This window comes from Grus americana, chromosome 26, assembly GCF_028858705.1.
Source record: "Grus americana isolate bGruAme1 chromosome 26, bGruAme1.mat, whole genome shotgun sequence".
Classification (NCBI taxonomy): domain Eukaryota; kingdom Metazoa; phylum Chordata; class Aves; order Gruiformes; family Gruidae; genus Grus; species Grus americana.
The window spans coordinates 28183-36368 of NC_072877.1; the positions used below are offsets into that span (position 1 = coordinate 28183).

General features: G+C 47.5%; 1 long non-coding RNA gene across 1 annotated transcript; it reads right to left on the reverse strand.

Moving 5' to 3' along the window:
- Positions 1-4232: 4232 nt before the first annotated feature.
- On the reverse strand, positions 4233-7923 carry LOC129196725 (uncharacterized). Its single transcript, XR_008574197.1, has 4 exons — positions 7695-7923; positions 7547-7602; positions 7432-7471; positions 4233-4657 (listed from the first exon to the last, which is right to left on the reverse strand). It is a non-coding gene; the product is annotated as an uncharacterized LOC129196725 (long non-coding RNA).
- Positions 7924-8186: the final 263 nt, after the last annotated feature.

The window sequence follows — 8186 nt, forward strand, 5'->3', positions numbered from 1 at the left end:
GTATCGAGCATCTAAAAAGAAGGCTCGACTACTAAAATAACAGGTATTATATTTAGGGTTTGCTATTTCCCCAGGTTTGCGGAGCCTGGGGACAGAGAGGGAAGAAGCTATATGTCACATACTGGAACTGACTTTGAAAAGGGAACTGCAGGCTTTTTTTGGGAACGGCAGGGTGGTGTGGGTTACAACCTCTTAACGAGGCATTGAAAGAATTGGGAGACAGCTTGGTCTGGACCCTGCGGTGTCATTGAGCCTTTGACTCGCTTAAAATAACCTTAATGATGGCCCCAGCTCTAGGACTACCAAATCTGACTAAACCTTTTGAATTGTTTGTTTGTGAAAGGTTTCACCTGGCTCTGGGAGTCCTCGCCCAACATTTGGGATCCTGGAAAAGACCGGTGGGATACTTTTCAAAACAGCTGGACAATGTGAGTAAAGGCTGGTCGTCCTGCCTCCGGGCCACAGCGCGACGATATTGCCGATTCAAGAGGCACGGAAGTTTGCTACGGGGCAACGGATGACCGTGTAGGTGCCCCGTATGGTGACGGCGGTACTGGAGCAAAAAGGAAATTGCTGGTTATCGCCGAGCAGAATGATGAAATATCAAGCCATCTTTTTGGACACAGATGAGGTGAACTTAAAGGTAACATCTATGCTTAATCATGTATTATTTCTATCCACCTCTTTGGAAAATAGCAGGGAAATAGAATGGGACTGTTCTCGAACAATTGAACGGGTCTACTTTAGCCAAGAGGACCCGAAGGATACCGCGCTTGAACGCCCTGATTGTGAAGTATATACGGATGGAAGCAGCTACGTGGAAAAAGGAAGATGGTTGGCAGGTTATGTGGTGGTTTTTCAGGAAAAGGCGATTAAAGCAAAGGCTCTTCTACCTAACACCTCAGCACAGAAGGTGGAATTAGTGGCACTTGAAAGGGCATTAACGTGCTCTCAAGGAAAGCGAGTAAATATTTGGACAGACTCCAAGTATGCCTTTGGAGTGGAGCATGCTCACGGAGGTATTCGGAAAGAGAGGTCTATTGTCAGCTCAACGGTCCCCCATTACATATGGAGAAACTATGGTAAAGCTCTTAAAGAGCGTCCGGTTACCGGCAGAGTTTGCAGTGACGCACTGTAAGGCTTATGACTTTGGAAATACCGAAATCTATGTGGGAAACAGGTTGGTGGATCAGGCGGCTAAGGAAGCAGCTAAGGGGGGGGGCATCTTTTGATTGTCCCTAATAAACACATTAACCTTCCCAAGGATAGGCTGTGATATCAGGCAAAATTTTAGATGGCTGCCTATGGGAGTAGTTAGAAAAGGTAATAGTCCAGGAGATTATTGGCAAATAGTTTTTTTTTTTTTCTGAATTGCCCCGTCAAAATGGTTACCGATATTTATTGGTAGTAGCGAACACCTTTTCTGGATGGCCGCAGGCTTTTCCCTGTAGCACCGAAAAGGCGAGAGAAGTAGTAAAGGTATTAATGAAAGAAATAATTCCCAGATTTGGAGTACCAATAGGAATGTCCTCTGATAGGGATCCCCGCCTTGTGGCTGAAAGCCTTCAAAATTTGGCTCATGTATTTGGAAATTGGGATTTAAAAGAATACACGATGAAAATGGGAAGGATTGTTTCCTTGTTTCAGATACATGTAACACCTCTTTCTTCACCTCAAGGTTTGGATACACGGGTTCATCCTTACCAGCCTGGACATTGGGTCTATATCAAGGTCTGGAATGAGGAACTCCTTCAGCGAAGATGGAAAGGACCGTATCAAGTGATATTAACTACTTTTACTGCTGTTAAGGTTGCAGGGAAGGAGTCCTGGATCGATTACACTAGAGTAATACCAGCATCAGAGCCAAAAGAAGCTCAATGGAAGGTCTGCTCATTGGATAAAGAACCTCTCCAAATAAGAAAATTCAAAAATCAACATGAAAATGAGCCAGTAAGCTGTGTGTGTTTTGGTTGGAATAGCCACAATGTTACTAACTGTTCAGCTAACCAGGGGGACAAATCACAACAACCTTTATGAGGAGATGAAAATGTGATTGGCTAAAGAGCTTAATGTGACAAATTGTTGGATATGCTCACAGATAATGTTGGGAGAAACAGGGTTCCCTTTTACATCTTATGAAATGGCCCAAAATAGAATGGTGAGTCTACAAAATTGCATGGCCCTAGATTATCTGTTAGCTAGTCAAGGAGGAATTTGTGCTTTTATAGGACAAGAACATGGTATTGAGACCCAACAGAAAGAAGTCAATTTGATTGAGAGGGCAGTGGAAGAGTGGCAAAAGGAAAAGGAATCTTCCCACTTGTAGTGGAATTGGTTAACCTCACAGCTACCAAACCTAACCTGACTGAAGGAATTATTTGTAGTAATCATAGCTGCAGTTGTTTGTGTATATGGTGTTGTATTGTGATTCAATATTTAACCTTGATCACATGGTCTTGTACCCAATTGCGTGTACCTGACGGTCAAAAATGATAATCTCAACATTATGCCATCTAGGTGAAAGTCCCAAAGAGATCTTACTTTGGAAGTCTCAAAGGGGGGAAATACTGAGAAATTCTTTTACGGAGCAACAACTAGCTTTGAATTTAACAAGGCCTATGAGCGATTAATGTGTACAGAGAAGACATCCTAACCTTGAGAAGAGAACCGTCCTGCTGGGATTGCCCAAACAGGGTCGATAAGGAAGAACAGCTTGGCCTGATGACAGAGTTGGGAAACATCCGAGGAGAAGAAATTGTCCTTGAGACTCATGACCATAAAAGGGAAAAGGAGGGGGGGGGGCTAACTGCCCAGATGAGCACCGACGACCACCCGAGACCCCCGCGCGTGCGTAGCGTAGTTTTGTGACGCCAGCATTGTGTAAAAGTAGTAGATAGGCGGAGAGGCGGAGACTTCTCAGAAAATAGATGAATGTTCACACCTTTAAGATACATAAAGGATGAACTTTTGTTTCAAGGTAGGTGCGATAGGTGGAGCTAGCCCCTGTGCATCCGGTGCTGTAATAAAGAATGCCTGCTCTTTAATACTACATCCCATACTGGGATCAGGCTGGGCATCATACTGGGAGTACTGGGATGGATTGGGGGGGGCAGTGTGGGGCCATACTGGTGTGTTCAGGGGCTGGGGTGTCCGCATCATCCCCCCCTCACCAAAAACACCAGCCTCAGCTGCTCTGTCACCACCTCCAGGAACTCCAGGTCTGACCCTTGTCAAGGGCCAGACCCACAAGTGTCCCCACTGCCCCATAACTGACCCTATCTCCTAGTCACCCCACACCTACCACCCAAGTGCCCCATAACTGCCCCCAATTCCCCCCCACTGACCCATTTTCCCCATTCTGCCTGGTTGTGTCCTTCCTGGTTTTTCCTTTAGTTTACCTGGAGGTTTTCCTCCCCCGGTTTTAGAGACTCTGTTTTACCATTTTGCCTTTGTTGCCCCAAATTGTGCCTTACCTTACCCTGAATCCTCATTGTTCTCTTCCACCCTCATTTTTTTTCTCTCCTTTTTTCCCTATTTTCCTTCCCATGTTCCCGTTTCCCCTGTTTCTGCCCACTCCCCTCTCTAACTGTTTCTGTTTTCTCCCATTTTCTCCCCCTTTCCACCCTGCTGCAGGATACAGTTGTCCAGGGGTAGGTCCAACAGCACTGGCCAGGTGCTACCAGAGCATCACCCCACCGCATCGTTCAGCCACTGTGCCACATACATCTACTGCACATTTTCCCTCCACAGCGACCACCGGTCACCGCCAGAATGCACAACAGTGCACTGCTGGCAACTGGTGGCATTGCCTCCTCTGCACTGCTGGCTACCTGATGCTTGCCTACCTGGGAGCAGGTGGCGGGTGTCTCGATGCTCCTCTCCCACCAGGCTTCCTGGATGCACAGCAGCTCACACACGTGGGTGCCTGAGGCACCAAACTCCTGGTGCTGTGTGCTTATGGCGGACCCTTGTTGGGGAACGCTGGGAGGGATCCTTCCTTGCTGCAGGGACCAGCTGTTCCTTGTCAGAGGCAGCTGTCTGTGACAGCCCCTTTGTTTCTCTCTTATGTGAGCTCCTGAGGCTAGGCAAGCACAGGCGACCCCCTCCCCAGCCACAGCCCTTGGTGCAGGAGGGCCAGCCCCATCCTCAGTGGCTACACAAATAGCTGCCCTGCCCCTTCCCTTCTGGTGAAATGTAACTCTATCCTAGCCAAAACCAGATATTATCCACCCTTTATTCTAAACCATCTACATCCTGCCCTCATCCAACACTTCCAATTAATCACCACCACTTTCCCTCTCTTTTACATATATATAAAAAAATTAGACACACAGATATCATTCCCTTAGGCTATGGGCCATGCCTCTAAAATGTCCATTGAGTTCATTTAGTCCATGACTTGGGGCTCCATCTCTTCTAACAGTCTCTCGGGTCAGGAGCAATGCTGTACACTGTTGGATTGTTGTGGCTGCTTCTGAAGCTCACATCTGGCATAGCTGGTGTGGTCCATGCTCAGGGTCGGACCTCAAAGTTGTTGATTTCAAGGAACTTGCTGGGCACCAGTCCCTGAAGTCAGTTCTAGTTCCATCATTGCTATGCTTTGCTCAGTTTCATCAAAGTTCATCCTTCATTCATTTGGGTGATTCTTGTGGTAATACTGTGGATAGAGCATATAGCAATTGTAGTAGCTATGACATATGATAGTAGAGTTATTTAGCAATTCACATCATGCAATTTAATTTATTGGCTATTCGCACCCAAAATCAGATCCCCTTGAGATACACATTTGACCACCCCATCCTTTTGCATCACCCACCGAGTGCACCCAGGTCCCTGAGCAAAAGCAATCTCACAGATGGGTTTGTTTTTCTCTGAAGCAGGGCTAACCTAGACTATCTTCCCAAATCTATTCTTCATACATACTGTGGGGGACTTTTATCTCCTTGTCCAGTACATGGAAGTTTATATTGGGCAGGGCCAGCTCGATTGGCAGATCCCCGGCATTGTCTAACCAGGTGCCCTTTGCTAAATGTGTATCCTAGTGTTTGAGGGTCCCACCACCCATTGCTCTCAGAGTAGTCTTTAGCAGTCCATCTTATCATCGGATGTTCCCAGAGGCTGGTGCATGATAGGGGATGTGACAGACCTGCTCAATGCCATGCTCTCACAATCATCTTATGATCCAAAAGTAAGACCTTTGGGTTCTCTGTGACAGCGGTGGACTGTGTGAGCCAGGATCTCCCCTGAGCTGGAAGACCTCACAGGGGAGATTTCAAGAGGTTTCAAAGATCATGCATCCATGGTTTTGTAAGGACTCAAAGGCCTGATTTTGCAGGATTCGCTAATTACCCTTTGACAAATGCCAGCACATAGAAGTGAGTGTGTCATGAAATCAGAAATTTTATTTGTACATCAAGCTCCACCTGTCTGTGCCTGTACAGTTTGGTTAAAACCTATTTGCCTGTCTGTGTGCCTGTAACCATCCAGGATTGTTTGTCAGGTTGTCTAGACGTGTGATTTGATTTAACCCCCATCTGTGCATGCAACCCTGCTGTAAGTTTTGGGTCACCCTAGCCCTGCTCAAATTTTTAACTAACTCACTGTTTTGATTGTAAAAAATTCCATTGAAAAGCATAGTTAGACTGGCTGATGATTAAGTGCCATTAATAATTATGTAAGCTAGTACTGTTATCTGTCCCCAAAATATTAATAAGTCCTGATTGCTACTAAATTAAAACCACATAACAAAATCTATATTTGTGGCAGCACCTTGATTTTGAGCTGGTGTGCCCCAATTTCTGGCTGGGGCACCCTGGAAAGGGGCACGCAGGCACATTTCCTTACTTTGCACGCCAATTATCTGGCTGGGGTGCCACAAAGAGGTACATGGGTACTTTTCCCTGCTGTGCACCTTAAAAAAAAACACATGGTGCTCAGCTACCAGCTGGGGCTAAACCCTAACAAGAAGGCACCAGGATGCAGAGCAATAGCTGAACAATTTCAAATGGCATCTACAGTCCAACTACACACTGCAATTAGAAGAAAAAAACCCCAAACTTTCAGCCCCACACAGACAAGCCTTTGACCCCTTTGAGAGTCAATCTGCTTTTATCACCCCTGAATAGCCCCTCCCAGGCAGCTCCCATCATATCCACAGACCACTATGGAAATGACACTGCAACACAGCCTGGCAACAGCTACTCCATCTGAGGCAACTACACAACCTTTGCCCAAGCATACTGGGCATATCGACATACTAACCCTACACTCTTACGGCTATTCCACCTAACCCTGACTCAACAACCCAGGGCAGAGCAGCTCCACGACAAAATGCACGCATGCGAAGACCAACGCTATAAAGAACGTGACTCAAGGATGAGGAGAGAAAACTCTCAGCAAGAAGGACTGCCTGACCAGAGACACTGCCGAGCAAGACTACCTACAGAGTACAACACCCAGGCCAGCAAGCCCTATGGCAATGCCAGAAAAGGATGGACTGTAATGGCCCGTTATAAGAAGTTACTGTCAAAAACAACAGGACAGAGGTGGCGAGAAGCCTGTGTTCAAGACCTAAGAATGTGAGGATGCAGGGAGGAAGCCCCTTTCTGTTAAAATGGATGGCTGTACATGTCAGCTCTCCTGACACAGCATGCAAAGAGGCTGCAAAAAGAACACCCACCAAAAACTTCTGAGACACAAGATCCATCCAGGCTGTAAGGCTTGCTATGCAATCAAAGAAGCACCCGATTAGCACTACGCCAACGAGTATGGGCATTTGAGATCCTAGCGATGGCACCCGAGAAGCATGCCATGCCCCTTGAGCACAAATAGGGCATTGAGACCAGAGGAAGGGCTAAGACACAGAAGACAAGACACACAACAAACATGCCACAGACACAGGCTGGAACTGCCCTGCCCAGCACAGTCTAGCACAGTGCTGACAAGTAACCTGCTCCCTTTGCCTGCCCAAAGGGGACAGGTCCTGGTCAGCCCTCTCCCCTACACTAAACTTTAAAACCCCTCCCCTGCAACTCCCAACCTCATCCCACTCCCTCCCCGGCTGCAGTCCCTCATCCCACTCCCTCCCCGGCTGCAGTCCCTCAACTTAGCTTTAGGAGGGCCGAGGATCTAGAACCATCTGCAACAGAAGATGCTGCCTGGTCCCTCTTCATCACCGACAATTAAAATACTAAACACAGAAGAAAACAGTTCTGGCAGTCAATGCCAACCTCTCCCACCAATTGCCCACCAATGCCAACCTCTCCCACAACCACCCCCCCCTCAGAAGCACCGCGGCTTTCCCTGTACCTGCTCATTCCAGAGACAGACACTGCAGCTGTCATCGCTTGTGGCACCAGACACACAAAATGACTCCTACACTGGGGAGAAGTCACCGCTCCCAGGATCACCCTTGCTATTCTTTCAGCTCACCTCCAATGGGCATCCAGTTCCAACAGTGGCCACGTGACTCCTGCAAATCCAAATGGCAATGCTTAAACTAGGTGCTATATAGTGTTATGCGATTATACACTGACAACCGCCTCACCTTCTCGGACCGCTCATCAGCATGTGGCTTTGCCCCTCCGAGGCTCCCTGCGGCACCTGCAAAAAACAAAGCAAAAGAGAGACACATGCTATGTTACTGCCCAAAACCACAGCCTTCCCACAGCGATTCCCTTCTTCCATTCCTTTACCTCAGCCACTCGTCCTCGCCCCCTCTGCCATTTACATATTGCCACACTAAAGCTTGTGCCCTACCTGGAAAACACAAAGGATACCTTTAACTTAGCCAGCAATGCAACACCTGAAAAATAACTGCTACTTCAGCCCACTAGTCACTGCTCATCTGGCCCAAGTCAGCTCCAGCACCAATATGCTCCACCTCCTTACAGCACTCTGCTCACCTCCTCTGCCGCTCTTTGGTGCACATCTTGTCTGTCTGCATCTGACAAAAGACCAAATTCCTGACCAAGTCACCCAGATGCTGAGTGAGAGCCAAACGATTCCAGACTGGACATATCAACATACTAACCATACACTCTTATTGCTATTCCACCAGACCCTGACTCGACAGCCCTGGGCAGAGCAGCTCCACACCCAACACACACACACAGACCAAGTCTACAGAGAATGCTACAAACCACGCAACTCAAAGATGAGAAAAAACTCTCCGCAAGAAGAATGAC